At 47.1% G+C, this 27,673-nt stretch overlaps 29 non-coding genes across 29 annotated transcripts; all 29 read left to right on the top strand.

Annotated features, from left to right (window-relative positions):
* The first annotated feature begins 181 nt into the window (after window positions 1-181).
* On the top strand, window positions 182-253 carry trnac-gca (transfer RNA cysteine (anticodon GCA)). The gene has a single exon. It is a non-coding gene; the product is annotated as a tRNA-Cys (tRNA).
* Window positions 254-720: 467 nt separating this feature from the next.
* Window positions 721-792, top strand: trnac-gca (transfer RNA cysteine (anticodon GCA)). Its single transcript has one exon. It is a non-coding gene; the product is annotated as a tRNA-Cys (tRNA).
* A 1,524-nt stretch (window positions 793-2,316) lies between these two features.
* trnac-gca (transfer RNA cysteine (anticodon GCA)) lies at window positions 2,317-2,388 on the top strand. Its single transcript has one exon. It is a non-coding gene; the product is annotated as a tRNA-Cys (tRNA).
* A 467-nt stretch (window positions 2,389-2,855) lies between these two features.
* On the top strand, window positions 2,856-2,927 carry trnac-gca (transfer RNA cysteine (anticodon GCA)). The gene has a single exon. It is a non-coding gene; the product is annotated as a tRNA-Cys (tRNA).
* A 466-nt stretch (window positions 2,928-3,393) lies between these two features.
* On the top strand, window positions 3,394-3,465 carry trnac-gca (transfer RNA cysteine (anticodon GCA)). Its single transcript has one exon. It is a non-coding gene; the product is annotated as a tRNA-Cys (tRNA).
* Window positions 3,466-4,451: 986 nt separating this feature from the next.
* On the top strand, window positions 4,452-4,523 carry trnac-gca (transfer RNA cysteine (anticodon GCA)). The gene has a single exon. It is a non-coding gene; the product is annotated as a tRNA-Cys (tRNA).
* Window positions 4,524-4,990: 467 nt separating this feature from the next.
* Window positions 4,991-5,062, top strand: trnac-gca (transfer RNA cysteine (anticodon GCA)). The gene has a single exon. It is a non-coding gene; the product is annotated as a tRNA-Cys (tRNA).
* A 466-nt stretch (window positions 5,063-5,528) lies between these two features.
* On the top strand, window positions 5,529-5,600 carry trnac-gca (transfer RNA cysteine (anticodon GCA)). Its single transcript has one exon. It is a non-coding gene; the product is annotated as a tRNA-Cys (tRNA).
* Window positions 5,601-6,586: 986 nt separating this feature from the next.
* On the top strand, window positions 6,587-6,658 carry trnac-gca (transfer RNA cysteine (anticodon GCA)). The gene has a single exon. It is a non-coding gene; the product is annotated as a tRNA-Cys (tRNA).
* A 467-nt stretch (window positions 6,659-7,125) lies between these two features.
* Window positions 7,126-7,197, top strand: trnac-gca (transfer RNA cysteine (anticodon GCA)). The gene has a single exon. It is a non-coding gene; the product is annotated as a tRNA-Cys (tRNA).
* Window positions 7,198-7,663: 466 nt separating this feature from the next.
* trnac-gca (transfer RNA cysteine (anticodon GCA)) lies at window positions 7,664-7,735 on the top strand. The gene has a single exon. It is a non-coding gene; the product is annotated as a tRNA-Cys (tRNA).
* A 986-nt stretch (window positions 7,736-8,721) lies between these two features.
* trnac-gca (transfer RNA cysteine (anticodon GCA)) lies at window positions 8,722-8,793 on the top strand. The gene has a single exon. It is a non-coding gene; the product is annotated as a tRNA-Cys (tRNA).
* Window positions 8,794-9,798: 1,005 nt separating this feature from the next.
* On the top strand, window positions 9,799-9,870 carry trnac-gca (transfer RNA cysteine (anticodon GCA)). The gene has a single exon. It is a non-coding gene; the product is annotated as a tRNA-Cys (tRNA).
* A 986-nt stretch (window positions 9,871-10,856) lies between these two features.
* On the top strand, window positions 10,857-10,928 carry trnac-gca (transfer RNA cysteine (anticodon GCA)). Its single transcript has one exon. It is a non-coding gene; the product is annotated as a tRNA-Cys (tRNA).
* A 1,729-nt stretch (window positions 10,929-12,657) lies between these two features.
* trnac-gca (transfer RNA cysteine (anticodon GCA)) lies at window positions 12,658-12,729 on the top strand. The gene has a single exon. It is a non-coding gene; the product is annotated as a tRNA-Cys (tRNA).
* A 466-nt stretch (window positions 12,730-13,195) lies between these two features.
* trnac-gca (transfer RNA cysteine (anticodon GCA)) lies at window positions 13,196-13,267 on the top strand. The gene has a single exon. It is a non-coding gene; the product is annotated as a tRNA-Cys (tRNA).
* A 986-nt stretch (window positions 13,268-14,253) lies between these two features.
* trnac-gca (transfer RNA cysteine (anticodon GCA)) lies at window positions 14,254-14,325 on the top strand. Its single transcript has one exon. It is a non-coding gene; the product is annotated as a tRNA-Cys (tRNA).
* Window positions 14,326-15,331: 1,006 nt separating this feature from the next.
* On the top strand, window positions 15,332-15,403 carry trnac-gca (transfer RNA cysteine (anticodon GCA)). The gene has a single exon. It is a non-coding gene; the product is annotated as a tRNA-Cys (tRNA).
* Window positions 15,404-16,389: 986 nt separating this feature from the next.
* On the top strand, window positions 16,390-16,461 carry trnac-gca (transfer RNA cysteine (anticodon GCA)). Its single transcript has one exon. It is a non-coding gene; the product is annotated as a tRNA-Cys (tRNA).
* A 1,006-nt stretch (window positions 16,462-17,467) lies between these two features.
* trnac-gca (transfer RNA cysteine (anticodon GCA)) lies at window positions 17,468-17,539 on the top strand. The gene has a single exon. It is a non-coding gene; the product is annotated as a tRNA-Cys (tRNA).
* Window positions 17,540-18,525: 986 nt separating this feature from the next.
* Window positions 18,526-18,597, top strand: trnac-gca (transfer RNA cysteine (anticodon GCA)). The gene has a single exon. It is a non-coding gene; the product is annotated as a tRNA-Cys (tRNA).
* Window positions 18,598-20,326: 1,729 nt separating this feature from the next.
* trnac-gca (transfer RNA cysteine (anticodon GCA)) lies at window positions 20,327-20,398 on the top strand. Its single transcript has one exon. It is a non-coding gene; the product is annotated as a tRNA-Cys (tRNA).
* A 1,006-nt stretch (window positions 20,399-21,404) lies between these two features.
* Window positions 21,405-21,476, top strand: trnac-gca (transfer RNA cysteine (anticodon GCA)). Its single transcript has one exon. It is a non-coding gene; the product is annotated as a tRNA-Cys (tRNA).
* A 986-nt stretch (window positions 21,477-22,462) lies between these two features.
* trnac-gca (transfer RNA cysteine (anticodon GCA)) lies at window positions 22,463-22,534 on the top strand. Its single transcript has one exon. It is a non-coding gene; the product is annotated as a tRNA-Cys (tRNA).
* Window positions 22,535-23,001: 467 nt separating this feature from the next.
* On the top strand, window positions 23,002-23,073 carry trnac-gca (transfer RNA cysteine (anticodon GCA)). Its single transcript has one exon. It is a non-coding gene; the product is annotated as a tRNA-Cys (tRNA).
* A 1,190-nt stretch (window positions 23,074-24,263) lies between these two features.
* trnac-gca (transfer RNA cysteine (anticodon GCA)) lies at window positions 24,264-24,335 on the top strand. The gene has a single exon. It is a non-coding gene; the product is annotated as a tRNA-Cys (tRNA).
* Window positions 24,336-24,801: 466 nt separating this feature from the next.
* Window positions 24,802-24,873, top strand: trnac-gca (transfer RNA cysteine (anticodon GCA)). The gene has a single exon. It is a non-coding gene; the product is annotated as a tRNA-Cys (tRNA).
* Window positions 24,874-25,859: 986 nt separating this feature from the next.
* Window positions 25,860-25,931, top strand: trnac-gca (transfer RNA cysteine (anticodon GCA)). The gene has a single exon. It is a non-coding gene; the product is annotated as a tRNA-Cys (tRNA).
* Window positions 25,932-26,937: 1,006 nt separating this feature from the next.
* trnac-gca (transfer RNA cysteine (anticodon GCA)) lies at window positions 26,938-27,009 on the top strand. The gene has a single exon. It is a non-coding gene; the product is annotated as a tRNA-Cys (tRNA).
* The last annotated feature ends 664 nt before the right edge of the window (window positions 27,010-27,673 follow it).

The following is a 27,673-nucleotide window of genomic DNA, read 5'->3' as shown; positions in this document are numbered from 1 at the left end:
AGCCATTTCCATTGCCGATGCAAATGCTATTGAAGTCAGACAGTCATTTTGGAGTTACGTTCCACATGCAAAACATCTCTGCTGCACGTAAACTGTTGAAAGGCGCAGATAAGAGAGTTGTTTTAGACAATTGTCACTGTATTATGCGGAAAGTGTAAACATGCAACGCAGCATAGCGGGTGGGGGTGTAGCTCAGTGGTAGAGCATTTGACTGCAGATCAAGAGGTCCCCAGTTCAAATCTGGGTGCCCCCTTTATACAAGCAATATCCCTGCACTTGAGCAGTTTTTCAACGAACTTCCGTTACCCATTCTACACTGGGCAGATTTAGGAAGGGGTATTTTGTTACCACAGCAAGGTTCCTTCTGTGATGAACAGCTGAAGGACACGAAGATCTGTGTTGCATCGTGAGATGTTGCAAAACATGCACTGCAGTGCCAAAACGAGAGTTTGAAAGCATTGCATGTGCATTCGGTCTGCGCCGATGCAAACAGTGAGGGCATCTGCGCAATATCTTACGTCCATCTAAACTCTGCCACTCAGCCATTTCCATTGCCGATGCAAATGCTATTGAAGTCAGACAGTCATTTTGGAGTTACGTTCCACATGCAAAACATCTCTGCTGCACGTAAACTGTTGAAAGGTGCAGACAAGAGAGTTGCTTTCGACAATTGTCACTGTATCATGATGAAAACTTAAACATGCAGCGCAGCGTTCTCATGGGGGTGTAGCTCAGTGGTAGAGCATTTGACTGCAGATCAAGAGGTCCCCAGTTCAAATCTGGGTGCCCCCTTTATACAAGCAATTTCCCTGCACTTGAGCAGTTTTCAAGTAACTTCCGTTACCCATTCTGCACAGGGCAGATTTAGGACGTGGCGTTTTGTTACCACAGCAAGGTTCCTTCTGTGATGAACAGCTGAAGGACACGAAGATCCATGTTGCATCGTGAGATGTTGCAAAATACGCACTGCAGTGCCAAAACGAGAGTTTGAAAGCATTGCATGTGCATTCGGTCTGCGCCGAGGCAAACAGTGAGGGCATCTGCGCAATATCTTACGTCCATCTAAACTCTGCAACTCAGCCATATCCATTGCCGATGCAAATGCTATTGAAGTCAGACGGTCAATTTGGAGTTACATTCCACATACAAAACATCTCTGCTGCACGTAAACTGTTGAAAGGCACAGACAAGAGAGTTGTTTTTGAGAATTGTCACTGTACAATGCGGAAAGCTTAAACATACACCGCAGCTTCCTCTTGGGGGTGTAGCTCAGTGGTAGAGCATTTGACTGCAGATCAAGAGGTCCCCAGTTCAAAGCTGGGTGCCCCCTTTATACAAGCAATATCCCTGCACTTGAGCAGTTTTTCAACTAACTTCCGTAACCCATTCTGCACTGGGCAGACTTAGGAAGGAGTGTTTTGTTACCACAGCAAGGTTCCTTCTGTGATGGGAAAGTGAGGTCTGCAGATGCTGGACATCAGAGCTGAAAATATGTTGCTGGAAAAGCGCAGCAGGTCAGGCAGCATCCAGGGAACAGGAGAATCGACGTTTCGGGCATAAGCCCTTCTTCAGGAATGATCCTGAAGAAGGGCTTATGAAAAAAGCCTCATTCCTGAAGAAGGGCTTATGCCCGAAACGTCGATTCTCCTGTTCCCTGGATGCTGCCTGACCTGCTGCGCTTTTCCAGCAACACATTTTCAGCTCTGATCTCCAGCATCTGCAGACCTCACTTTCTCCTCAAAGATTTCAACCTACTGCGAATCCTCTCACAAGGATGCCTTCCTTGAAGAAGCTCTCTTCCTCCCTCTACAAAGATTTCAGTGAGTCCCTCTCTCACTGCACCCCCCAGGTCATCTCCTCATTCCTGAAGAAGGGCTTATGCCCGAAACGTAGATTCTCCTATTCCCTGGATGCTGCCTGACCTGCTGCGCTTTTCCAGCAACACATTTTCAGCTCCTTCTGTGATGAACAGCTGAAGGACACGAAGATCCATGTTGCATTGTGAGATGTTGCAAAATACGCACTGCAGTGCCGAAACGAGAGCATGAAAGCATTGCATGTGCATTCGTTCAGCGCCGATGCAATCTATGAGGGCATCTGCGCAATATCTTACGTCCATCTAAACTCTGCCACTCAGCCATTTCCATTGCCGATGCAAATGCTATTGAAGTCAGACATTCATTTTGGAGTTACGTTCCACATGCAAAACATCTCTGCTGCACGTAAACTGTTGAAAGGCGCAGATAAGAGAGTTGTTTTAGACAATTGTCACTGTATTATGCGGAAAGTGTAAACATGCAACGCAGCATAGCGGGTGGGGGTGTAGCTCAGTGGTAGAGCATTTGACTGCAGATCAAGAGGTCCCCAGTTCAAATCTGGGTGCCCCCTTTATACAAGCAATATCCCTGCACTTGAGCAGTTTTTCAACAAACTTCCGTTACCCATTCTACACTGGGCAGATTTAGGAAGGGGTATTTTGTTACCACAGCAAGGTTCCTTCTGTGATGAACAGCTGAAGGACACGAAGATCTGTGTTGCATCGTGAGATGTTGCAAAACATGCACTGCAGTGCCAAAACGAGAGTTTGAAAGCATTGCATGTGCATTCGGTCTGCGCCGATGCAAACAGTGAGGGCATCTGCGCAATATCTTACGTCCATCTAAACTCTGCCACTCAGCCATTTCCATTGCCGATGCAAATGCTATTGAAGTCAGACAGTCATTTTGGAGTTACGTTCCACATGCAAAACATCTCTGCTGCACGTAAACTGTTGAAAGGTGCAGACAAGAGAGTTGCTTTCGACAATTGTCACTGTATCATGATGAAAACTTAAACATGCAGCGCAGCGTTCTCATGGGGGTGTAGCTCAGTGGTAGAGCATTTGACTGCAGATCAAGAGGTCCCCAGTTCAAATCTGGGTGCCCCCTTTATACAAGCAATTTCCCTGCACTTGAGCAGTTTTCAAGTAACTTCCGTTACCCATTCTGCACAGGGCAGATTTAGGACGTGGCGTTTTGTTACCACAGCAAGGTTCCTTCTGTGATGAACAGCTGAAGGACACGAAGATCCATGTTGCATCGTGAGATGTTGCAAAATACGCACTGCAGTGCCAAAACGAGAGTTTGAAAGCATTGCATGTGCATTCGGTCTGCGCCGATGCAAACAGTGAGGGCATCTGCGCAATATCTTACGTCCATCTAAACTCTGCAACTCAGCCATATCCATTGCCGATGCAAATGCTATTGAAGTCAGACGGTCAATTTGGAGTTACATTCCACATACAAAACATCTCTGCTGCACGTAAACTGTTGAAAGGCACAGACAAGAGAGTTGTTTTTGAGAATTGTCACTGTACAATGCGGAAAGCTTAAACATGCACCGCAGCTTCCTCTTGGGGGTGTAGCTCAGTGGTAGAGCATTTGACTGCAGATCAAGAGGTCCCCAGTTCAAATCTGGGTGCCCCCTTTATACAAGCAATATCCCTGCACTTGAGCAGTTTTTCAACTAACTTCCGTAACCCATTCTGCACTGGGCAGACTTAGGAAGGAGTGTTTTGTTACCACAGCAAGGTTCCTTCTGTGATGGGAAAGTGAGGTCTGCAGATGCTGGACATCAGAGCTGAAAATATGTTGCTGGAAAAGCGCAGCAGGTCAGGCAGCATCCAGGGAACAGGAGAATCGACGTTTCGGGCATAAGCCCTTCTTCAGGAATGATCCTGAAGAAGGGCTTATGAAAAAAGCCTCATTCCTGAAGAAGGGCTTATGCCCGAAACGTCGATTCTCCTGTTCCCTGGATGCTGCCTGACCTGCTGCGCTTTTCCAGCAACACATTTTCAGCTCTGATCTCCAGCATCTGCAGACCTCACTTTCTCCTCACAGATTTCAACCTACTGCGAATCCTCTCACAAGGATGCCTTCCTTGAAGAAGCTCTCTTCCTCCCTCTACAAAGATTTCAGTGAGTCCCTCTCTCACTGCACCCCCCAGGTCATCTCCTCATTCCTGAAGAAGGGCTTATGCCCGAAACGTAGATTCTCCTATTCCCTGGATGCTGCCTGACCTGCTGCGCTTTTCCAGCAACACATTTTCAGCTCCTTCTGTGATGAACAGCTGAAGGACACGAAGATCCATGTTGCATTGTGAGATGTTGCAAAATACGCACTGCAGTGCCAAAACGAGAGCATGAAAGCATTGCATGTGCATTCGTTCAGCGCCGATGCAATCTATGAGGGCATCTGCGCAATATCTTACGTCCATCTAAACTCTGCCACTCAGCCATTTCCATTGCCGATGCAAATGCTATTGAAGTCAGACATTCATTTTGGAGTTACGTTCCACATGCAAAACATCTCTGCTGCACGTAAACTGTTGAAAGGCGCAGATAAGAGAGTTGTTTTAGACAATTGTCACTGTATTATGCGGAAAGTGTAAACATGCAACGCAGCATAGCGGGTGGGGGTGTAGCTCAGTGGTAGAGCATTTGACTGCAGATCAAGAGGTCCCCAGTTCAAATCTGGGTGCCCCCTTTATACAAGCAATATCCCTGCACTTGAGCAGTTTTTCAACAAACTTCCGTTACCCATTCTACACTGGGCAGATTTAGGAAGGGGTATTTTGTTACCACAGCAAGGTTCCTTCTGTGATGAACAGCTGAAGGACACGAAGATCTGTGTTGCATCGTGAGATGTTGCAAAACATGCACTGCAGTGCCAAAACGAGAGTTTGAAAGCATTGCATGTGCATTCGGTCTGCGCCGATGCAAACAGTGAGGGCATCTGCGCAATATCTTACGTCCATCTAAACTCTGCCACTCAGCCATTTCCATTGCCGATGCAAATGCTATTGAAGTCAGACAGTCATTTTGGAGTTACGTTCCACATGCAAAACATCTCTGCTGCACGTAAACTGTTGAAAGGTGCAGACAAGAGAGTTGCTTTCGACAATTGTCACTGTATCATGATGAAAACTTAAACATGCAGCGCAGCGTTCTCATGGGGGTGTAGCTCAGTGGTAGAGCATTTGACTGCAGATCAAGAGGTCCCCAGTTCAAATCTGGGTGCCCCCTTTATACAAGCAATTTCCCTGCACTTGAGCAGTTTTCAAGTAACTTCCGTTACCCATTCTGCACAGGGCAGATTTAGGACGTGGCGTTTTGTTACCACAGCAAGGTTCCTTCTGTGATGAACAGCTGAAGGACACGAAGATCCATGTTGCATCGTGAGATGTTGCAAAATACGCACTGCAGTGCCAAAACGAGAGTTTGAAAGCATTGCATGTGCATTCGGTCTGCGCCGATGCAAACAGTGAGGGCATCTGCGCAATATCTTACGTCCATCTAAACTCTGCAACTCAGCCATGTCCATTGCCGATGCAAATGCTATTGAAGTCAGACGGTCAATTTGGAGTTACATTCCACATACAAAACATCTCTGCTGCACGTAAACTGTTGAAAGGCACAGACAAGAGAGTTGTTTTTGAGAATTGTCACTGTACAATGCGGAAAGCTTAAACATGCACCGCAGCTTCCTCTTGGGGGTGTAGCTCAGTGGTAGAGCATTTGACTGCAGATCAAGAGGTCCCCAGTTCAAATCTGGGTGCCCCCTTTATACAAGCAATATCCCTGCACTTGAGCAGTTTTTCAACTAACTTCCGTAACCCATTCTGCACTGGGCAGACTTAGGAAGGAGTGTTTTGTTACCACAGCAAGGTTCCTTCTGTGATGGGAAAGTGAGGTCTGCAGATGCTGGACATCAGAGCTGAAAATATGTTGCTGGAAAAGCGCAGCAGGTCAGGCAGCATCCAGGGAACAGGAGAATCGACATTTCGGGCATAAGCCCTTCTTCAGGAATGATCCTGAAGAAGGGCTTATGAAAAAAGCCTCATTCCTGAAGAAGGGCTTATGCCCGAAACGTCGATTCTCCTGTTCCCTGGATGCTGCCTGACCTGCTGCGCTTTTCCAGCAACACATTTTCAGCTCTGATCTCCAGCATCTGCAGACCTCACTTTCTCCTCAAAGATTTCAACCTACTGCGAATCCTCTCACAAGGATGCCTTCCTTGAAGAAGCTCTCTTCCTCCCTCTACAAAGATTTCAGTGAGTCCCTCTCTCACTGCACCCCCCAGGTCATCTCCTCATTCCTGAAGAAGGGCTTATGCCCGAAACGTAGATTCTCCTATTCCCTGGATGCTGCCTGACCTGCTGCGCTTTTCCAGCAACACATTTTCAGCTCCTTCTGTGATGAACAGCTGAAGGACACGAAGATCCATGTTGCATTGTGAGATGTTGCAAAATACGCACTGCAGTGCCGAAACGAGAGCATGAAAGCATTGCATGTGCATTCGTTCAGCGCCGATGCAATCTATGAGGGCATCTGCGCAATATCTTACGTCCATCTAAACTCTGCCACTCAGCCATTTCCATTGCTGATGCAAATGCTATTGAAGTCAGACATTCATTTTGGAGTTACGTTCCACATGCAAAACATCTCTGCTGCACGTAAACTGTTGAAAGGCGCAGATAAGAGAGTTGTTTTAGACAATTGTCACTGTATTATGCGGAAAGTGTAAACATGCAACGCAGCATAGCGGGTGGGGGTGTAGCTCAGTGGTAGAGCATTTGACTGCAGATCAAGAGGTCCCCAGTTCAAATCTGGGTGCCCCCTTTATACAAGCAATATCCCTGCACTTGAGCAGTTTTTCAACGAACTTCCGTTACCCATTCTACACTGGGCAGATTTAGGAAGGGGTATTTTGTTACCACAGCAAGGTTCCTTCTGTGATGAACAGCTGAAGGACACGAAGATCTGTGTTGCATCGTGAGATGTTGCAAAACATGCACTGCAGTGCCAAAACGAGAGTTTGAAAGCATTGCATGTGCATTCGGTCTGCGCCGATGCAAACAGTGAGGGCATCTGCGCAATATCTTACGTCCATCTAAACTCTGCCACTCAGCCATTTCCATTGCCGATGCAAATGCTATTGAAGTCAGACAGTCATTTTGGAGTTACGTTCCACATGCAAAACATCTCTGCTGCACGTAAACTGTTGAAAGGTGCAGACAAGAGAGTTGCTTTCGACAATTGTCACTGTATCATGATGAAAACTTAAACATGCAGCGCAGCGTTCTCATGGGGGTGTAGCTCAGTGGTAGAGCATTTGACTGCAGATCAAGAGGTCCCCAGTTCAAATCTGGGTGCCCCCTTTATACAAGCAATTTCCCTGCACTTGAGCAGTTTTCAAGTAACTTCCGTTACCCATTCTGCACAGGGCAGATTTAGGACGTGGCGTTTTGTTACCACAGCAAGGTTCCTTCTGTGATGAACAGCTGAAGGACACGAAGATCCATGTTGCATCGTGAGATGTTGCAAAATACGCACTGCAGTGCCAAAACGAGAGTTTGAAAGCATTGCATGTGCATTCGGTCTGCGCCGATGCAAACAGTGAGGGCATCTGCGCAATATCTTACGTCCATCTAAACTCTGCAACTCAGCCATGTCCATTGCCGATGCAAATGCTATTGAAGTCAGACGGTCAATTTGGAGTTACATTCCACATACAAAACATCTCTGCTGCACGTAAACTGTTGAAAGGCACAGACAAGAGAGTTGTTTTTGAGAATTGTCACTGTACAATGCGGAAAGCTTAAACATGCACCGCAGCTTCCTCTTGGGGGTGTAGCTCAGTGGTAGAGCATTTGACTGCAGATCAAGAGGTCCCCAGTTCAAATCTGGGTGCCCCCTTTATACAAGCAATATCCCTGCACTTGAGCAGTTTTTCAACTAACTTCCGTAACCCATTCTGCACTGGGCAGACTTAGGAAGGAGTGTTTTGTTACCACAGCAAGGTTCCTTCTGTGATGGGAAAGTGAGGTCTGCAGATGCTGGACATCAGAGCTGAAAATATGTTGCTGGAAAAGCGCAGCAGGTCAGGCAGCATCCAGGGAACAGGAGAATCGACGTTTCGGGCATAAGCCCTTCTTCAGGAATGATCCTGAAGAAGGGCTTATGAAAAAAGCCTCATTCCTGAAGAAGGGCTTATGCCCGAAACGTCGATTCTCCTGTTCCCTGGGTGCTGCCTGACCTGCTGCGCTTTTCCAGCAACACATTTTCAGCTCTGATCTCCAGCATCTGCAGACCTCACTTTCTCCTCAAAGATTTCAACCTACTGCGAATCCTCTCACAAGGATGCCTTCCTTGAAGAAGCTCTCTTCCTCCCTCTACAAAGATTTCAGTGAGTCCCTCTCTCACTGCACCCCCCAGGTCATCTCCTCATTCCTGAAGAAGGGCTTATGCCCGAAACGTAGATTCTCCTATTCCCTGGATGCTGCCTGACCTGCTGCGCTTTTCCAGCAACACATTTTCAGCTCCTTCTGTGATGAACAGCTGAAGGACACGAAGATCCATGTTGCATTGTGAGATGTTGCAAAATACGCACTGCAGTGCCGAAACGAGAGCATGAAAGCATTGCATGTACATTCGTTCAGCGCCGATGCAATCTATGAGGGCATCTGCGCAATATCTTACGTCCATCTAAACTCTGCCACTCAGCCATTTCCATTGCCGATGCAAATGCTATTGAAGTCAGACAGTCATTTTGGAGTTACGTTCCACATGCAAAACATCTCTGCTGCATGTAAACTGTTGAAAGGCGCAGATAAGAGAGTTGTTTTAGACAATTGTCACTGTATTATGCGGAAAGTGTAAACATGCAACGCAGCATAGCGGGTGGGGGTGTAGCTCAGTGGTAGAGCATTTGACTGCAGATCAAGAGGTCCCCAGTTCAAATCTGGGTGCCCCCTTTATACAAGCAATATCCCTGCACTTGAGCAGTTTTTCAACGAACTTCCGTTACCCATTCTACACTGGGCAGATTTAGGAAGGGGTATTTTGTTACCACAGCAAGGTTCCTTCTGTGATGAACAGCTGAAGGACACGAAGATCTGTGTTGCATCGTGAGATGTTGCAAAACATGCACTGCAGTGCCAAAACGAGAGTTTGAAAGCATTGCATGTGCATTCGGTCTGCGCCGATGCAAACAGTGAGGGCATCTGCGCAATATCTTACGTCCATCTAAACTCTGCCACTCAGCCATTTCCATTGCCGATGCAAATGCTATTGAAGTCAGACAGTCATTTTGGAGTTACGTTCCACATGCAAAACATCTCTGCTGCACGTAAACTGTTGAAAGGTGCAGACAAGAGAGTTGCTTTCGACAATTGTCACTGTATCATGATGAAAACTTAAACATGCAGCGCAGCGTTCTCATGGGGGTGTAGCTCAGTGGTAGAGCATTTGACTGCAGATCAAGAGGTCCCCAGTTCAAATCTGGATGCCCCCTTTATACAAGCAATTTCCCTGCACTTGAGCAGTTTTCAAGTAACTTCCGTTACCCATTCTGCACAGGGCAGATTTAGGACGTGGCGTTTTGTTACCACAGCAAGGTTCCTTCTGTGATGAACAGCTGAAGGACACGAAGATCCATGTTGCATCGTGAGATGTTGCAAAATACGCACTGCAGTGCCAAAACGAGAGTTTGAAAGCATTGCATGTGCATTCGGTCTGCGCCGAGGCAAACAGTGAGGGCATCTGCGCAATATCTTACGTCCATCTAAACTCTGCAACTCAGCCATATCCATTGCCGATGCAAATGCTATTGAAGTCAGACGGTCAATTTGGAGTTACATTCCACATACAAAACATCTCTGCTGCACGTAAACTGTTGAAAGGCACAGACAAGAGAGTTGTTTTTGAGAATTGTCACTGTACAATGCGGAAAGCTTAAACATACACCGCAGCTTCCTCTTGGGGGTGTAGCTCAGTGGTAGAGCATTTGACTGCAGATCAAGAGGTCCCCAGTTCAAATCTGGGTGCCCCCTTTATACAAGCAATATCCCTGCACTTGAGCAGTTTTTCAACTAACTTCCGTAACCCATTCTGCACTGGGCAGACTTAGGAAGGAGTGTTTTGTTACCACAGCAAGGTTCCTTCTGTGATGGGAAAGTGAGGTCTGCAGATGCTGGACATCAGAGCTGAAAATATGTTGCTGGAAAAGCGCAGCAGGTCAGGCAGCATCCAGGGAACAGGAGAATCGACGTTTCGGGCATAAGCCCTTCTTCAGGAATGATCCTGAAGAAGGGCTTATGAAAAAAGCCTCATTCCTGAAGAAGGGCTTATGCCCGAAACGTCGATTCTCCTGTTCCCTGGGTGCTGCCTGACCTGCTGCGCTTTTCCAGCAACACATTTTCAGCTCTGATCTCCAGCATCTGCAGACCTCACTTTCTCCTCAAAGATTTCAACCTACTGCGAATCCTCTCACAAGGATGCCTTCCTTGAAGAAGCTCTCTTCCTCCCTCTACAAAGATTTCAGTGAGTCCCTCTCTCACTGCACCCCCCAGGTCATCTCCTCATTCCTGAAGAAGGGCTTATGCCCGAAACGTAGATTCTCCTATTCCCTGGATGCTGCCTGACCTGCTGCGCTTTTCCAGCAACACATTTTCAGCTCCTTCTGTGATGAACAGCTGAAGGACACGAAGATCCATGTTGCATTGTGAGATGTTGCAAAATACGCACTGCAGTGCCGAAACGAGAGCATGAAAGCATTGCATGTGCATTCGTTCAGCGCCGATGCAATCTATGAGGGCATCTGCGCAATATCTTACGTCCATCTAAACTCTGCCACTCAGCCATTTCCATTGCCGATGCAAATGCTATTGAAGTCAGACAGTCATTTTGGAGTTACGTTCCACATGCAAAACATCTCTGCTGCACGTAAACTGTTGAAAGGCGCAGATAAGAGAGTTGTTTTAGAAAATTGTCACTGTATTATGCGGAAAGTGTAAACATGCAACGCAGCATAGCGGGTGGGGGTGTAGCTCAGTGGTAGAGCATTTGACTGCAGATCAAGAGGTCCCCAGTTCAAATCTGGGTGCCCCCTTTATACAAGCAATATCCCTGCACTTGAGCAGTTTTTCAACGAACTTCCGTTACCCATTCTACACTGGGCAGATTTAGGAAGGGGTATTTTATTACCACAGCAAGGTTCCTTCTGTGATGAACAGCTGAAGGACACGAAGATCTGTGTTGCATCGTGAGATGTTGCAAAACATGCACTGCAGTGCCAAAACGAGAGTTTGAAAGCATTGCATGTGCATTCGGTCTGCGCCGATGCAAACAGTGAGGGCATCTGCGCAATATCTTAGGTCCATCTAAACTCTGCCACTCAGCCATTTCCATTGCCGATGCAAATGCTATTGAAGTCAGACAGTCATTTTGGAGTTACGTTCCACATGCAAAACATCTCTGCTGCACGTAAACTGTTGAAAGGTGCAGACAAGAGAGTTGCTTTCGACAATTGTCACTGGATCATGATGAAAACTTAAACATGCAGCGCAGCGTTCTCATGGGGGTGTAGCTCAGTGGTAGAGCATTTGACTGCAGATCAAGAGGTCCCCAGTTCAATTCTGGGTGCCCCCTTTATACAAGCAATTTCCCTGCACTTGAGCAGTTTTCAAGTAACTTCCGTAACCCATTCTGCACAGGGCAGATTTAGGACGTGGCGTTTTGTTACCACAGCAAGGTTCCTTCTGTGATGAACAGCTGAAGGACACGAAGATCCATGTTGCATCGTGAGATGTTGCAAAATACGCACTGCAGTGCCGAAACGAGAGTTTGAAAGCATTGCATGTGCATTCGGTCTGCGCCGATGCAAACAGTGAGGGCATCTGCGCAATATCTTACGTCCATCTAAACTCTGCAACTCAGCCATATCCATTGCCGATGCAAATGCTATTGAAGTCAGACGGTCAATTTGGAGTTACATTCCACATAGAAAACATCTCTGCTGCACGTAAACTGTTGAAAGGCACAGACAAGAGAGTTGTTTTTGAGAATTGTCACTGTACAATGCACCGCAGCTTCAGGAATGATCCTGAAGAAGGGCTTATGAAAAAAGCCTCATTCCTGAAGAAGGGCTTATGCCCGAAACGTCGATTCTCCTGTTCCCTGGATGCTGCCTGACCTGCTGCGCTTTTCCAGCAACACATTTTCAGCTCTGATCTCCAGCATCTGCAGACCTCACTTTCTCCTCAAAGATTTCAACCTACTGCGAATCCTCTCACAAGGATGCCTTCCTTGAAGAAGCTCTCTTCCTCCCTCTACAAAGATTTCAGTGAGTCCCTCTCTCACTGCACCCCCCAGGTCATCTCCTCATTCCTGAAGAAGGGCTTATGCCCGAAACGTAGATTCTCCTATTCCCTGGATGCTGCCTGACCTGCTGCGCTTTTCCAGCAACACATTTTCAGCTCCTTCTGTGATGAACAGCTGAAGGACACGAAGATCCATGTTGCATTGTGAGATGTTGCAAAATACGCACTGCAGTGCCGAAACGAGAGCATGAAAGCATTGCATGTGCATTCGTTCAGCGCCGATGCAATCTATGAGGGCATCTGCGCAATATCTTACGTCCATCTAAACTCTGCCACTCAGCCATTTCCATTGCCGATGCAAATGCTATTGAAGTCAGACAGTCATTTTGGAGTTACGTTCCACATGCAAAACATCTCTGCTGCACGTAAACTGTTGAAAGGCGCAGATAAGAGAGTTGTTTTAGACAATTGTCACTGTATTATGCGGAAAGTGTAAACATGCAACGCAGCATAGCGGGTGGGGGTGTAGCTCAGTGGTAGAGCATTTGACTGCAGATCAAGAGGTCCCCAGTTCAAATCTGGGTGCCCCCTTTATACAAGCAATTTCCCTGCACTTGAGCAGTTTTCAAGTAACTTCCGTTACCCATTCTGCACAGGGCAGATTTAGGACGGGGCGTTTTGTTACCACAGCAAGGTTCCTTCTGTGATGAACAGCTGAAGGACACGAAGATCCATGTTGAATCGTGAGATGTTGCAAAATACGCACTGCAGTGCCAAAACGAGAATTTGAAAGCATTGCATGTGCATTCGGTCTGCGCCGATGCAAACAGTGAGGGCATCTGCGCAATATCTTACGTCCATCTAAACTCTGCAACTCAGCCATATCCATTGCCGATGCAAATGCTATTGAAGTCAGACGGTCAATTTGGAGTTACATTCCACATACAAAACATCTCTGCTGCACGTAAACTGTTGAAAGGCACAGACAAGAGAGTTGTTTTTGAGAATTGTCACTGTACAATGCGGAAAGCTTAAACATGCACCGCAGCTTCCTCTTGGGGGTGTAGCTCAGTGGTAGAGCATTTGACTGCAGATCAAGAGGTCCCCAGTTCAAATCTGGGTGCCCCCTTTATACAAGCAATATCCCTGCACTTGAGCAGTTTTTCAACTAACTTCCGTAACCCATTCTGCACTGGGCAGACTTAGGAAGGAGTGTTTTGTGACCACAGCAAGGTTCCTTCTGTGATGGGAAAGTGAGGTCTGCAGATGCTGGACATCAGAGCTGAAAATATGTTGCTGGAAAAGCGCAGCAGGTCAGGCAGCATCCAGGGAACAGGAGAATCGACGTTTCGGGCATAAGCCCTTCTTCAGGAATGATCCTGAAGAAGGGCTTATGAAAAAAGCCTCATTCCTGAAGAAGGGCTTATGCCCGAAACGTCGATTCTCCTGTTCCCTGGATGCTGCCTGACCTGCTGCGCTTTTCCAGCAACACATTTTCAGCTCTGATCTCCAGCATCTGCAGACTTCACTTTCTCCTCAAAGATTTCAACCTACTGCGAATCCTCTCACAAGGATGCCTTCCTTGAAGAAGCTCTCTTCCTCCCTCTACAAAGATTTCAGTGAGTCCCTCTCTCACTGCACCCCCCAGGTCATCTCCTCATTCCTGAAGAAGGGCTTATGCCCGAAACGTAGATTCTCCTATTCCCTGGATGCTGCCTGACCTGCTGCGCTTTTCCAGCAACACATTTTCAGCTCCTTCTGTGATGAACAGCTGAAGGACACGAAGATCCATGTTGCATTGTGAGATGTTGCAAAATACGCACTGCAGTGCCGAAACGAGAGCATGAAAGCATTGCATGTGCATTCGTTCAGCGCCGATGCAATCTATGAGGGCATCTGCGCAATATCTTACGTCCATCTAAACTCTGCCACTCAGCCATTTCCATTGCCGATGCAAATGCTATTGAAGTCAGACAGTCATTTTGGAGTTACGTTCCACATGCAAAACATCTCTGCTGCACGTAAACTGTTGAAAGGCGCAGATAAGAGAGTTGTTTTAGACAATTGTCACTGTATTATGCGGAAAGTGTAAACATGCAACGCAGCATAGCGGGTGGGGGTGTAGCTCAGTGGTAGAGCATTTGACTGCAGATCAAGAGGTCCCCAGTTCAAATCTGGGTGCCCCCTTTATACAAGCAACTTCCCTGCACTTGATCAGTTTTTCAAGTTGCTTCCGTAGCCCATTCTGCACAGGGCAGACTTCGGAAGGGGTATTTTGTTACCACAGCAAGGTTCCTTCTGTGATGAACAGCTGAAGGACACGAAGATCTGTGTTGCATCGTGAGATGTTGCAAAACATGCACTGCAGTGCCAAAACGAGAGTTTGAAAGCATTGCATGTGCATTCGGTCTGCGCCGATGCAAACAGTGAGGGCATCTGCGCAATATCTTACGTCCATCTAAACTCTGCCACTCAGCCATTTCCATTGCCGATGCAAATGCTATTGAAGTCAGACAGTCATTTTGGAGTTACGTTCCACATGCAAAACATCTCTGCTGCACGTAAACTGTTGAAAGGCGCAGATAAGAGAGTTGTTTTAGACAATTGTCACTGTATTATGCGGAAAGTGTAAACATGCAACGCAGCATAGCGGGTGGGGGTGTAGCTCAGTGGTAGAGCATTTGACTGCAGATCATGAGGTCCCCAGTTCAAATCTGGGTGCCCCCTTTATACAAGCAATTTCCCTGCACTTGAGCAGTTTTCAAGTAACTTCCGTTACCCATTCTGCACAGGGCAGATTTAGGACGTGGCGTTTTGTTACCACAGCAAGGTTCCTTCTGTGATGAACAGCTGAAGGACACGAAGATCCATGTTGCATCGTGAGATGTTGCAAAATACGCACTGCAGTGCCAAAACGAGAGTTTGAAAGCATTGCATGTGCATTCGGTCTGCGCCGATGCAAACAGTGAGGGCATCTGCGCAATATCTTACGTCCATCTAAACTCTGCAACTCAGCCATATCCATTGCCGATGCAAATGCTATTGAAGTCAGACGGTCAATTTGGAGTTACATTCCACATACAAAACATCTCTGCTGCACGTAAACTGTTGAAAGGCACAGACAAGAGAGTTGTTTTTGAGAATTGTCACTGTACAATGCGGAAAGCTTAAACATGCACCGCAGCTTCCTCTTGGGGGTGTAGCTCAGTGGTAGAGCATTTGACTGCAGATCAAGAGGTCCCCAGTTCAAATCTGGGTGCCCCCTTTATACAAGCAATATCCCTGCACTTGAGCAGTTTTTCAACTAACTTCCGTAACCCATTCTGCACTGGGCAGACTTAGGAAGGAGTGTTTTGTGACCACAGCAAGGTTCCTTCTGTGATGGGAAAGTGAGGTCTGCAGATGCTGGACATCAGAGCTGAAAATATGTTGCTGGAAAAGCGCAGCAGGTCAGGCAGCATCCAGGGAACAGGAGAATCGACGTTTCGGGCATAAGCCCTTCTTCAGGAATGATCCTGAAGAAGGGCTTATGAAAAAAGCCTCATTCCTGAAGAAGGGCTTATGCCCGAAACGTCGATTCTCCTGTTCCCTGGATGCTGCCTGACCTGCTGCGCTTTTCCAGCAACACATTTTCAGCTCTGATCTCCAGCATCTGCAGACTTCACTTTCTCCTCAAAGATTTCAACCTACTGCGAATCCTCTCACAAGGATGCCTTCCTTGAAGAAGCTCTCTTCCTCCCTCTACAAAGATTTCAGTGAGTCCCTCTCTCACTGCACCCCCCAGGTCATCTCCTCATTCCTGAAGAAGGGCTTATGCCCGAAACGTAGATTCTCCTATTCCCTGGATGCTGCCTGACCTGCTGCGCTTTTCCAGCAACACATTTTCAGCTCCTTCTGTGATGAACAGCTGAAGGACACGAAGATCCATGTTGCATTGTGAGATGTTGCAAAATACGCACTGCAGTGCCGAAACGAGAGCATGAAAGCATTGCATGTGCATTCGTTCAGCGCCGATGCAATCTATGAGGGCATCTGCGCAATATCTTACGTCCATCTAAACTCTGCCACTCAGCCATTTCCATTGCCGATGCAAATGCTATTGAAGTCAGACAGTCATTTTGGAGTTACGTTCCACATGCAAAACATCTCTGCTGCACGTAAACTGTTGAAAGGCGCAGATAAGAGAGTTGTTTTAGACAATTGTCACTGTATTATGCGGAAAGTGTAAACATGCAACGCAGCATAGCGGGTGGGGGTGTAGCTCAGTGGTAGAGCATTTGACTGCAGATCAAGAGGTCCCCAGTTCAAATCTGGGTGCCCCCTTTATACAAGCAACTTCCCTGCACTTGATCAGTTTTTCAAGTTGCTTCCGTAGCCCATTCTGCACAGGGCAGACTTCGGAAGGGGTATTTTGTTACCACAGCAAGGTTCCTTCTGTGATGAACAGCTGAAGGACACGAAGATCTGTGTTGCATCGTGAGATGTTGCAAAACATGCACTGCAGTGCCAAAACGAGAGTTTGAAAGCATTGCATGTGCATTCGGTCTGCGCCGATGCAAACAGTGAGGGCATCTGCGCAATATCTTACGTCCATCTAAACTCTGCCACTCAGCCATTTCCATTGCCGATGCAAATGCTATTGAAGTCAGACAGTCATTTTGGAGTTACGTTCCACATGCAAAACATCTCTGCTGCACGTAAACTGTTGAAAGGCGCAGATAAGAGAGTTGTTTTAGACAATTGTCACTGTATTATGCGGAAAGTGTAAACATGCAACGCAGCATAGCGGGTGGGGGTGTAGCTCAGTGGTAGAGCATTTGACTGCAGATCATGAGGTCCCCAGTTCAAATCTGGGTGCCCCCTTTATACAAGCAATTTCCCTGCACTTGAGCAGTTTTCAAGTAACTTCCGTTACCCATTCTGCACAGGGCAGATTTAGGACGTGGCGTTTTGTTACCACAGCAAGGTTCCTTCTGTGATGAACAGCTGAAGGACACGAAGATCCATGTTGCATCGTGAGATGTTGCAAAATACGCACTGCAGTGCCAAAACGAGAGTTTGAAAGCATTGCATGTGCATTCGGTCTGCGCCGATGCAAACAGTGAGGGCATCTGCGCAATATCTTACGTCCATCTAAACTCTGCAACTCAGCCATATCCATTGCCGATGCAAATGCTATTGAAGTCAGACGGTCAATTTGGAGTTACATTCCACATACAAAACATCTCTGCTGCACGTAAACTGTTGAAAGGCACAGACAAGAGAGTTGTTTTTGAGAATTGTCACTGTACAATGCGGAAAGCTTAAACATACACCGCAGCTTCCTCTTGGGGGTGTAGCTCAGTGGTAGAGCATTTGACTGCAGATCAAGAGGTCCCCAGTTCAAATCTGGGTGCCCCCTTTATACAAGCAATATCCCTGCACTTGAGCAGTTTTTCAACTAACTTCCGTAACCCATTCTGCACTGGGCAGACTTAGGAAGGAGTGTTTTGTTACCACAGCAAGGTTCCTTCTGTGATGGGAAAGTGAGGTCTGCAGATGCTGGACATCAGAGCTGAAAATATGTTGCTGGAAAAGCGCAACAGGTCAGGCAGCATCCAGGGAACAGGAGAATCGACGTTTCGGGCATAAGCCCTTCTTCAGGAATGATCCTGAAGAAGGGCTTATGAAAAAAGCCTCATTCCTGAAGAAGGGCTTATGCCCGAAACGTCGATTCTCCTGTTCCCTGGATGCTGCCTGACCTGCTGCGCTTTTCCAGCAACACATTTTCAGCTCTGATCTCCAGCATCTGCAGACCTCACTTTCTCCTCAAAGATTTCAACCTACTGCGAATCCTCTCACAAGGATGCCTTCCTTGAAGAAGCTCTCTTCCTCCCTCTACAAAGATTTCAGTGAGTCCCTCTCTCACTGCACCCCCCAGGTCATCTCCTCATTCCTGAAGAAGGGCTTATGCCCGAAACGTAGATTCTCCTATTCCCTGGATGCTGCCTGACCTGCTGCGCTTTTCCAGCAACACATTTTCAGCTCCTTCTGTGATGAACAGCTGAAGGACACGAAGATCCATGTTGCATTGTGAGATGTTGCAAAATACGCACTGCAGTGCCGAAACGAGAGCATGAAAGCATTGCATGTGCATTCGTTCAGCGCCGATGCAATCTATGAGGGCATCTGCGCAATATCTTACGTCCATCTAAACTCTGCCACTCAGCCATTTCCATTGCCGATGCAAATGCTATTGAAGTCAGACAGTCATTTTGGAGTTACGTTCCACATGCAAAACATCTCTGCTGCACGTAAACTGTTGAAAGGCGCAGATAAGAGAGTTGTTTTAGAAAATTGTCACTGTATTATGCGGAAAGTGTAAACATGCAACGCAGCATAGCGGGTGGGGGTGTAGCTCAGTGGTAGAGCATTTGACTGCAGATCAAGAGGTCCCCAGTTCAAATCTGGGTGCCCCCTTTATACAAGCAATATCCCTGCACTTGAGCAGTTTTTCAACGAACTTCCGTTACCCATTCTACACTGGGCAGATTTAGGAAGGGGTATTTTATTACCACAGCAAGGTTCCTTCTGTGATGAACAGCTGAAGGACACGAAGATCTGTGTTGCATCGTGAGATGTTGCAAAACATGCACTGCAGTGCCAAAACGAGAGTTTGAAAGCATTGCATGTGCATTCGGTCTGCGCCGATGCAAACAGTGAGGGCATCTGCGCAATATCTTAGGTCCATCTAAACTCTGCCACTCAGCCATTTCCATTGCCGATGCAAATGCTATTGAAGTCAGACAGTCATTTTGGAGTTACGTTCCACATGCAAAACATCTCTGCTGCACGTAAACTGTTGAAAGGTGCAGACAAGAGAGTTGCTTTCGACAATTGTCACTGTATCATGATGAAAACTTAAACATGCAGCGCAGCGTTCTCATGGGGGGGTAGCTCAGTGGTAGAGCATTTGACTGCAGATCAAGAGGTCCCCAGTTCAAATCTGGGTGCCCCCTTTATACAAGCAATTTCCCTGCACTTGAGCAGTTTTCAAGTAACTTCCGTAACCCATTCTGCACAGGGCAGATTTAGGACGTGGCGTTTTGTTACCACAGCAAGGTTCCTTCTGTGATGAACAGCTGAAGGACACGAAGATCCATGTTGCATCGTGAGATGTTGCAAAATACGCACTGCAGTGCCGAAACGAGAGTTTGAAAGCATTGCATGTGCATTCGGTCTGCGCCGATGCAAACAGTGAGGGCATCTGCGCAATATCTTACGTCCATCTAAACTCTGCAACTCAGCCATATCCATTGCCGATGCAAATGCTATTGAAGTCAGACGGTCAATTTGGAGTTACATTCCACATAGAAAACATCTCTGCTGCACGTAAACTGTTGAAAGGCACAGACAAGGGAGTTGTTTTTGAGAATTGTCACTGTACAATGCACCGCAGCTTCAGGAATGATCCTGAAGAAGGGCTTATGAAAAAAGCCTCATTCCTGAAGAAGGGCTTATGCCCGAAACGTCGATTCTCCTGTTCCCTGGATGCTGCCTGACCTGCTGCGCTTTTCCAGCAACACATTTTCAGCTCTGATCTCCAGCATCTGCAGACCTCACTTTCTCCTCAAAGATTTCAACCTACTGCGAATCCTCTCACAAGGATGCCTTCCTTGAAGAAGCTCTCTTCCTCCCTCTACAAAGATTTCAGTGAGTCCCTCTCTCACTGCACCCCCCAGGTCATCTCCTCATTCCTGAAGAAGGGCTTATGCCCGAAACGTAGATTCTCCTATTCCCTGGATGCTGCCTGACCTGCTGCGCTTTTCCAGCAACACATTTTCAGCTCCTTCTGTGATGAACAGCTGAAGGACACGAAGATCCATGTTGCATTGTGAGATGTTGCAAAATACGCACTGCAGTGCCGAAACGAGAGCATGAAAGCATTGCATGTGCATTCGTTCAGCGCCGATGCAATCTATGAGGGCATCTGCGCAATATCTTACGTCCATCTAAACTCTGCCACTCAGCCATTTCCATTGCCGATGCAAATGCTATTGAAGTCAGACAGTCATTTTGGAGTTACGTTCCACATGCAAAACATCTCTGCTGCACGTAAACTGTTGAAAGGCGCAGATAAGAGAGTTGTTTTAGACAATTGTCACTGTATTATGCGGAAAGTGTAAACATGCAACGCAGCATAGCGGGTGGGGGTGTAGCTCAGTGGTAGAGCATTTGACTGCAGATCAAGAGGTCCCCAGTTCAAATCTGGGTGCCCCCTTTATACAAGCAACTTCCCTGCACTTGATCAGTTTTTCAAGTTGCTTCCGTAGCCCATTCTGCACAGGGCAGACTTCGGAAGGGGTATTTTGTTACCACAGCAAGGTTCCTTCTGTGATGAACAGCTGAAGGACACGAAGATCTGTGTTGCATCGTGAGATGTTGCAAAACATGCACTGCAGTGCCAAAACGAGAGTTTGAAAGCATTGCATGTGCATTCGGTCTGCGCCGATGCAAACAGTGAGGGCATCTGCGCAATATCTTACGTCCATCTAAACTCTGCCACTCAGCCATTTCCATTGCCGATGCAAATGCTATTGAAGTCAGACAGTCATTTTGGAGTTACGTTCCACATGCAAAACATCTCTGCTGCACGTAAACTGTTGAAAGGCGCAGATAAGAGAGTTGTTTTAGACAATTGTCACTGTATTATGCGGAAAGTGTAAACATGCAACGCAGCATAGCGGGTGGGGGTGTAGCTCAGTGGTAGAGCATTTGACTGCAGATCATGAGGTCCCCAGTTCAAATCTGGGTGCCCCCTTTATACAAGCAATTTCCCTGCACTTGAGCAGTTTTCAAGTAACTTCCGTTACCCATTCTGCACAGGGCAGATTTAGGACGTGGCGTTTTGTTACCACAGCAAGGTTCCTTCTGTGATGAACAGCTGAAGGACACGAAGATCCATGTTGCATCGTGAGATGTTGCAAAATACGCACTGCAGTGCCAAAACGAGAGTTTGAAAGCATTGCATGTGCATTCGGTCTGCGCCGATGCAAACAGTGAGGGCATCTGCGCAATATCTTACGTCCATCTAAACTCTGCAACTCAGCCATATCCATTGCCGATGCAAATGCTATTGAAGTCAGACGGTCAATTTGGAGTTACATTCCACATACAAAACATCTCTGCTGCACGTAAACTGTTGAAAGGCACAGACAAGAGAGTTGTTTTTGAGAATTGTCACTGTACAATGCGGAAAGCTTAAACATACACCGCAGCTTCCTCTTGGGGGTGTAGCTCAGTGGTAGAGCATTTGACTGCAGATCAAGAGGTCCCCAGTTCAAATCTGGGTGCCCCCTTTATACAAGCAATATCCCTGCACTTGAGCAGTTTTTCAACTAACTTCCGTAACCCATTCTGCACTGGGCAGACTTAGGAAGGAGTGTTTTGTTACCACAGCAAGGTTCCTTCTGTGATGGGAAAGTGAGGTCTGCAGATGCTGGACATCAGAGCTGAAAATATGTTGCTGGAAAAGCGCAACAGGTCAGGCAGCATCCAGGGAACAGGAGAATCGACGTTTCGGGCATAAGCCCTTCTTCAGGAATGATCCTGAAGAAGGGCTTATGAAAAAAGCCTCATTCCTGAAGAAGGGCTTATGCCCGAAACGTCGATTCTCCTGTTCCCTGGATGCTGCCTGACCTGCTGCGCTTTTCCAGCAACACATTTTCAGCTCTGATCTCCAGCATCTGCAGACCTCACTTTCTCCTCAAAGATTTCAACCTACTGCGAATCCTCTCACAAGGATGCCTTCCTTGAAGAAGCTCTCTTCCTCCCTCTACAAAGATTTCAGTGAGTCCCTCTCTCACTGCACCCCCCAGGTCATCTCCTCATTCCTGAAGAAGGGCTTATGCCCGAAACGTAGATTCTCCTATTCCCTGGATGCTGCCTGACCTGCTGCGCTTTTCCAGCAACACATTTTCAGCTCCTTCTGTGATGAACAGCTGAAGGACACGAAGATCCATGTTGCATTGTGAGATGTTGCAAAATACGCACTGCAGTGCCGAAACGAGAGCATGAAAGCATTGCATGTGCATTCGTTCAGCGCCGATGCAATCTATGAGGGCATCTGCGCAATATCTTACGTCCATCTAAACTCTGCCACTCAGCCATTTCCATTGCCGATGCAAATGCTATTGAAGTCAGACAGTCATTTTGGAGTTACGTTCCACATGCAAAACATCTCTGCTGCACGTAAACTGTTGAAAGGCGCAGATAAGAGAGTTGTTTTAGACAATTGTCACTGTATTATGCGGAAAGTGTAAACATGCAACGCAGCATAGCGGGTGGGGGTGTAGCTCAGTGGTAGAGCATTTGACTGCAGATCAAGAGGTCCCCAGTTCAAATCTGGGTGCCCCCTTTATACAAGCAATATCCCTGCACTTGAGCAGTTTTTCAACGAACTTCCGTTACCCATTCTACACTGGGCAGATTTAGGAAGGGGTATTTTATTACCACAGCAAGGTTCCTTCTGTGATGAACAGCTGAAGGACACGAAGATCTGTGTTGCATCGTGAGATGTTGCAAAACATGCACTGCAGTGCCAAAACGAGAGTTTGAAAGCATTGCATGTGCATTCGGTCTGCGCCGATGCAAACAGTGAGGGCATCTGCGCAATATCTTAGGTCCATCTAAACTCTGCCACTCAGCCATTTCCATTGCCGATGCAAATGCTATTGAAGTCAGACAGTCATTTTGGAGTTACGTTCCACATGCAAAACATCTCTGCTGCACGTAAACTGTTGAAAGGTGCAGACAAGAGAGTTGCTTTCGACAATTGTCACTGTATCATGATGAAAACTTAAACATGCAGCGCAGCGTTCTCATGGGGGTGTAGCTCAGTGGTAGAGCATTTGACTGCAGATCAAGAGGTCCCCAGTTCAAATCTGGGTGCCCCCTTTATACAAGCAATTTCCCTGCACTTGAGCAGTTTTCAAGTAACTTCCGTAACCCATTCTGCACAGGGCAGATTTAGGACGTGGCGTTTTGTTACCACAGCAAGGTTCCTTCTGTGATGAACAGCTGAAGGACACGAAGATCCATGTTGCATCGTGAGATGTTGCAAAATACGCACTGCAGTGCCGAAACGAGAGTTTGAAAGCATTGCATGTGCATTCGGTCTGCGCCGATGCAAACAGTGAGGGCATCTGCGCAATATCTTACGTCCATCTAAACTCTGCAACTCAGCCATATCCATTGCCGATGCAAATGCTATTGAAGTCAGACGGTCAATTTGGAGTTACATTCCACATAGAAAACATCTCTGCTGCACGTAAACTGTTGAAAGGCACAGACAAGAGAGTTGTTTTTGAGAATTGTCACTGTACAATGCACCGCAGCTTCAGGAATGATCCTGAAGAAGGGCTTATGAAAAAAGCCTCATTCCTGAAGAAGGGCTTATGCCCGAAACGTCGATTCTCCTGTTCCCTGGATGCTGCCTGACCTGCTGCGCTTTTCCAGCAACACATTTTCAGCTCTGATCTCCAGCATCTGCAGACCTCACTTTCTCCTCAAAGATTTCAACCTACTGCGAATCCTCTCACAAGGATGCCTTCCTTGAAGAAGCTCTCTTCCTCCCTCTACAAAGATTTCAGTGAGTCCCTCTCTCACTGCACCCCCCAGGTCATCTCCTCATTCCTGAAGAAGGGCTTATGCCCGAAACGTAGATTCTCCTATTCCCTGGATGCTGCCTGACCTGCTGCGCTTTTCCAGCAACACATTTTCAGCTCCTTCTGTGATGAACAGCTGAAGGACACGAAGATCCATGTTGCATTGTGAGATGTTGCAAAATACGCACTGCAGTGCCGAAACGAGAGCATGAAAGCATTGCATGTGCATTCGTTCAGCGCCGATGCAATCTATGAGGGCATCTGCGCAATATCTTACGTCCATCTAAACTCTGCCACTCAGCCATTTCCATTGCCGATGCAAATGCTATTGAAGTCAGACAGTCATTTTGGAGTTACGTTCCACATGCAAAACATCTCTGCTGCACGTAAACTGTTGAAAGGCGCAGATAAGAGAGTTGTTTTAGACAATTGTCACTGTATTATGCGGAAAGTGTAAACATGCAACGCAGCATAGCGGGTGGGGGTGTAGCTCAGTGGTAGAGCATTTGACTGCAGATCAAGAGGTCCCCAGTTCAAATCTGGGTGCCCCCTTTATACAAGCAATTTCCCTGCACTTGAGCAGTTTTCAAGTAACTTCCGTTACCCATTCTGCACAGGGCAGATTTAGGACGGGGCGTTTTGTTACCACAGCAAGGTTCCTTCTGTGATGAACAGCTGAAGGACACGAAGATCCATGTTGAATCGTGAGATGTTGCAAAATACGCACTGCAGTGCCAAAACGAGAATTTGAAAGCATTGCATGTGCATTCGGTCTGCGCCGATGCAAACAGTGAGGGCATCTGCGCAATATCTTACGTCCATCTAAACTCTGCAACTCAGCCATATCCATTGCCGATGCAAATGCTATTGAAGTCAGACGGTCAATTTGGAGTTACATTCCACATACAAAACATCTCTGCTGCACGTAAACTGTTGAAAGGCACAGACAAGAGAGTTGTTTTTGAGAATTGTCACTGTACAATGCGGAAAGCTTAAACATGCACCGCAGCTTCCTCTTGGGGGTGTAGCTCAGTGGTAGAGCATTTGACTGCAGATCAAGAGGTCCCCAGTTCAAATCTGGGTGCCCCCTTTATACAAGCAATATCCCTGCACTTGAGCAGTTTTTCAACTAACTTCCGTAACCCATTCTGCACTGGGCAGACTTAGGAAGGAGTGTTTTGTGACCACAGCAAGGTTCCTTCTGTGATGGGAAAGTGAGGTCTGCAGATGCTGGACATCAGAGCTGAAAATATGTTGCTGGAAAAGCGCAGCAGGTCAGGCAGCATCCAGGGAACAGGAGAATCGACGTTTCGGGCATAAGCCCTTCTTCAGGAATGATCCTGAAGAAGGGCTTATGAAAAAAGCCTCATTCCTGAAGAAGGGCTTATGCCCGAAACGTCGATTCTCCTGTTCCCTGGATGCTGCCTGACCTGCTGCGCTTTTCCAGCAACACATTTTCAGCTCTGATCTCCAGCATCTGCAGACCTCACTTTCTCCTCAAAGATTTCAACCTACTGCGAATCCTCTCACAAGGATGCCTTCCTTGAAGAAGCTCTCTTCCTCCCTCTACAAAGATTTCAGTGAGTCCCTCTCTCACTGCACCCCCCAGGTCATCTCCTCATTCCTGAAGAAGGGCTTATGCCCGAAACGTAGATTCTCCTATTCCCTGGATGCTGCCTGACCTGCTGCGCTTTTCCAGCAACACATTTTCAGCTCCTTCTGTGATGAACAGCTGAAGGACACGAAGATCCATGTTGCATTGTGAGATGTTGCAAAATACGCACTGCAGTGCCGAAACGAGAGCATGAAAGCATTGCATGTGCATTCGTTCAGCGCCGATGCAATCTATGAGGGCATCTGCGCAATATCTTACGTCCATCTAAACTCTGCCACTCAGCCATTTCCATTGCCGATGCAAATGCTATTGAAGTCAGACAGTCATTTTGGAGTTACGTTCCACATGCAAAACATCTCTGCTGCACGTAAACTGTTGAAAGGCGCAGATAAGAGAGTTGTTTTAGACAATTGTCACTGTATTATGCGGAAAGTGTAAACATGCAACGCAGCATAGCGGGTGGGGGTGTAGCTCAGTGGTAGAGCATTTGACTGCAGATCAAGAGGTCCCCAGTTCAAATCTGGGTGCCCCCTTTATACAAGCAACTTCCCTGCACTTGATCAGTTTTTCAAGTTGCTTCCGTAGCCCATTCTGCACAGGGCAGACTTCGGAAGGGGTATTTTGTTACCACAGCAAGGTTCCTTCTGTGATGAACAGCTGAAGGACACGAAGATCTGTGTTGCATCGTGAGATGTTGCAAAACATGCACTGCAGTGCCAAAACGAGAGTTTGAAAGCATTGCATGTGCATTCGGTCTGCGCCGATGCAAACAGTGAGGGCATCTGCGCAATATCTTACGTCCATCTAAACTCTGCCACTCAGCCATTTCCATTGCCGATGCAAATGCTATTGAAGTCAGACAGTCATTTTGGAGTTACGTTCCACATGCAAAACATCTCTGCTGCACGTAAACTGTTGAAAGGCGCAGATAAGAGAGTTGTTTTAGACAATTGTCACTGTATTATGCGGAAAGTGTAAACATGCAACGCAGCATAGCGGGTGGGGGTGTAGCTCAGTGGTAGAGCATTTGACTGCAGATCATGAGGTCCCCAGTTCAAATCTGGGTGCCCCCTTTATACAAGCAATTTCCCTGCACTTGAGCAGTTTTCAAGTAACTTCCGTTACCCATTCTGCACAGGGCAGATTTAGGACGTGGCGTTTTGTTACCACAGCAAGGTTCCTTCTGTGATGAACAGCTGAAGGACACGAAGATCCATGTTGCATCGTGAGATGTTGCAAAATACGCACTGCAGTGCCAAAACGAGAGTTTGAAAGCATTGCATGTGCATTCGGTCTGCGCCGATGCAAACAGTGAGGGCATCTGCGCAATATCTTACGTCCATCTAAACTCTGCAACTCAGCCATATCCATTGCCGATGCAAATGCTATTGAAGTCAGACGGTCAATTTGGAGTTACATTCCACATACAAAACATCTCTGCTGCACGTAAACTGTTGAAAGGCACAGACAAGAGAGTTGTTTTTGAGAATTGTCACTGTACAATGCGGAAAGCTTAAACATACACCGCAGCTTCCTCTTGGGGGTGTAGCTCAGTGGTAGAGCATTTGACTGCAGATCAAGAGGTCCCCAGTTCAAATCTGGGTGCCCCCTTTATACAAGCAATATCCCTGCACTTGAGCAGTTTTTCAACTAACTTCCGTAACCCATTCTGTACTGGGCAGACTTAGGAAGGAGTGTTTTGTTACCACAGCAAGGTTCCTTCTGTGATGGGAAAGTGAGGTCTGCAGATGCTGGACATCAGAGCTGAAAATATGTTGCTGGAAAAGCGCAACAGGTCAGGCAGCATCCAGGGAACAGGAGAATCGACGTTTCGGGCATAAGCCCTTCTTCAGGAATGATCCTGAAGAAGGGCTTATGAAAAAAGCCTCATTCCTGAAGAAGGGCTTATGCCCGAAACGTCGATTCTCCTGTTCCCTGGATGCTGCCTGACCTGCTGCGCTTTTCCAGCAACACATTTTCAGCTCTGATCTCCAGCATCTGCAGACCTCACTTTCTCCTCAAAGATTTCAACCTACTGCGAATCCTCTCACAAGGATGCCTTCCTTGAAGAAGCTCTCTTCCTCCCTCTACAAAGATTTCAGTGAGTCCCTCTCTCACTGCACCCCCCAGGTCATCTCCTCATTCCTGAAGAAGGGCTTATGCCCGAAACGTAGATTCTCCTATTCCCTGGATGCTGCCTGACCTGCTGCGCTTTTCCAGCAACACATTTTCAGCTCCTTCTGTGATGAACAGCTGAAGGACACGAAGATCCATG

The sequence above is a fragment of the Chiloscyllium plagiosum genome, unplaced genomic scaffold, assembly GCF_037043375.1.
Source record: "Chiloscyllium plagiosum isolate Xiang-an unplaced genomic scaffold, Cpla_swu_hap1 HiC_scaffold_32, whole genome shotgun sequence".
NCBI lineage: Eukaryota > Metazoa > Chordata > Chondrichthyes > Orectolobiformes > Hemiscylliidae > Chiloscyllium > Chiloscyllium plagiosum.
The sequence above is the reverse complement of the archived record's forward strand: the minus strand, read 5'-3'. Positions and strand labels throughout refer to the sequence as shown.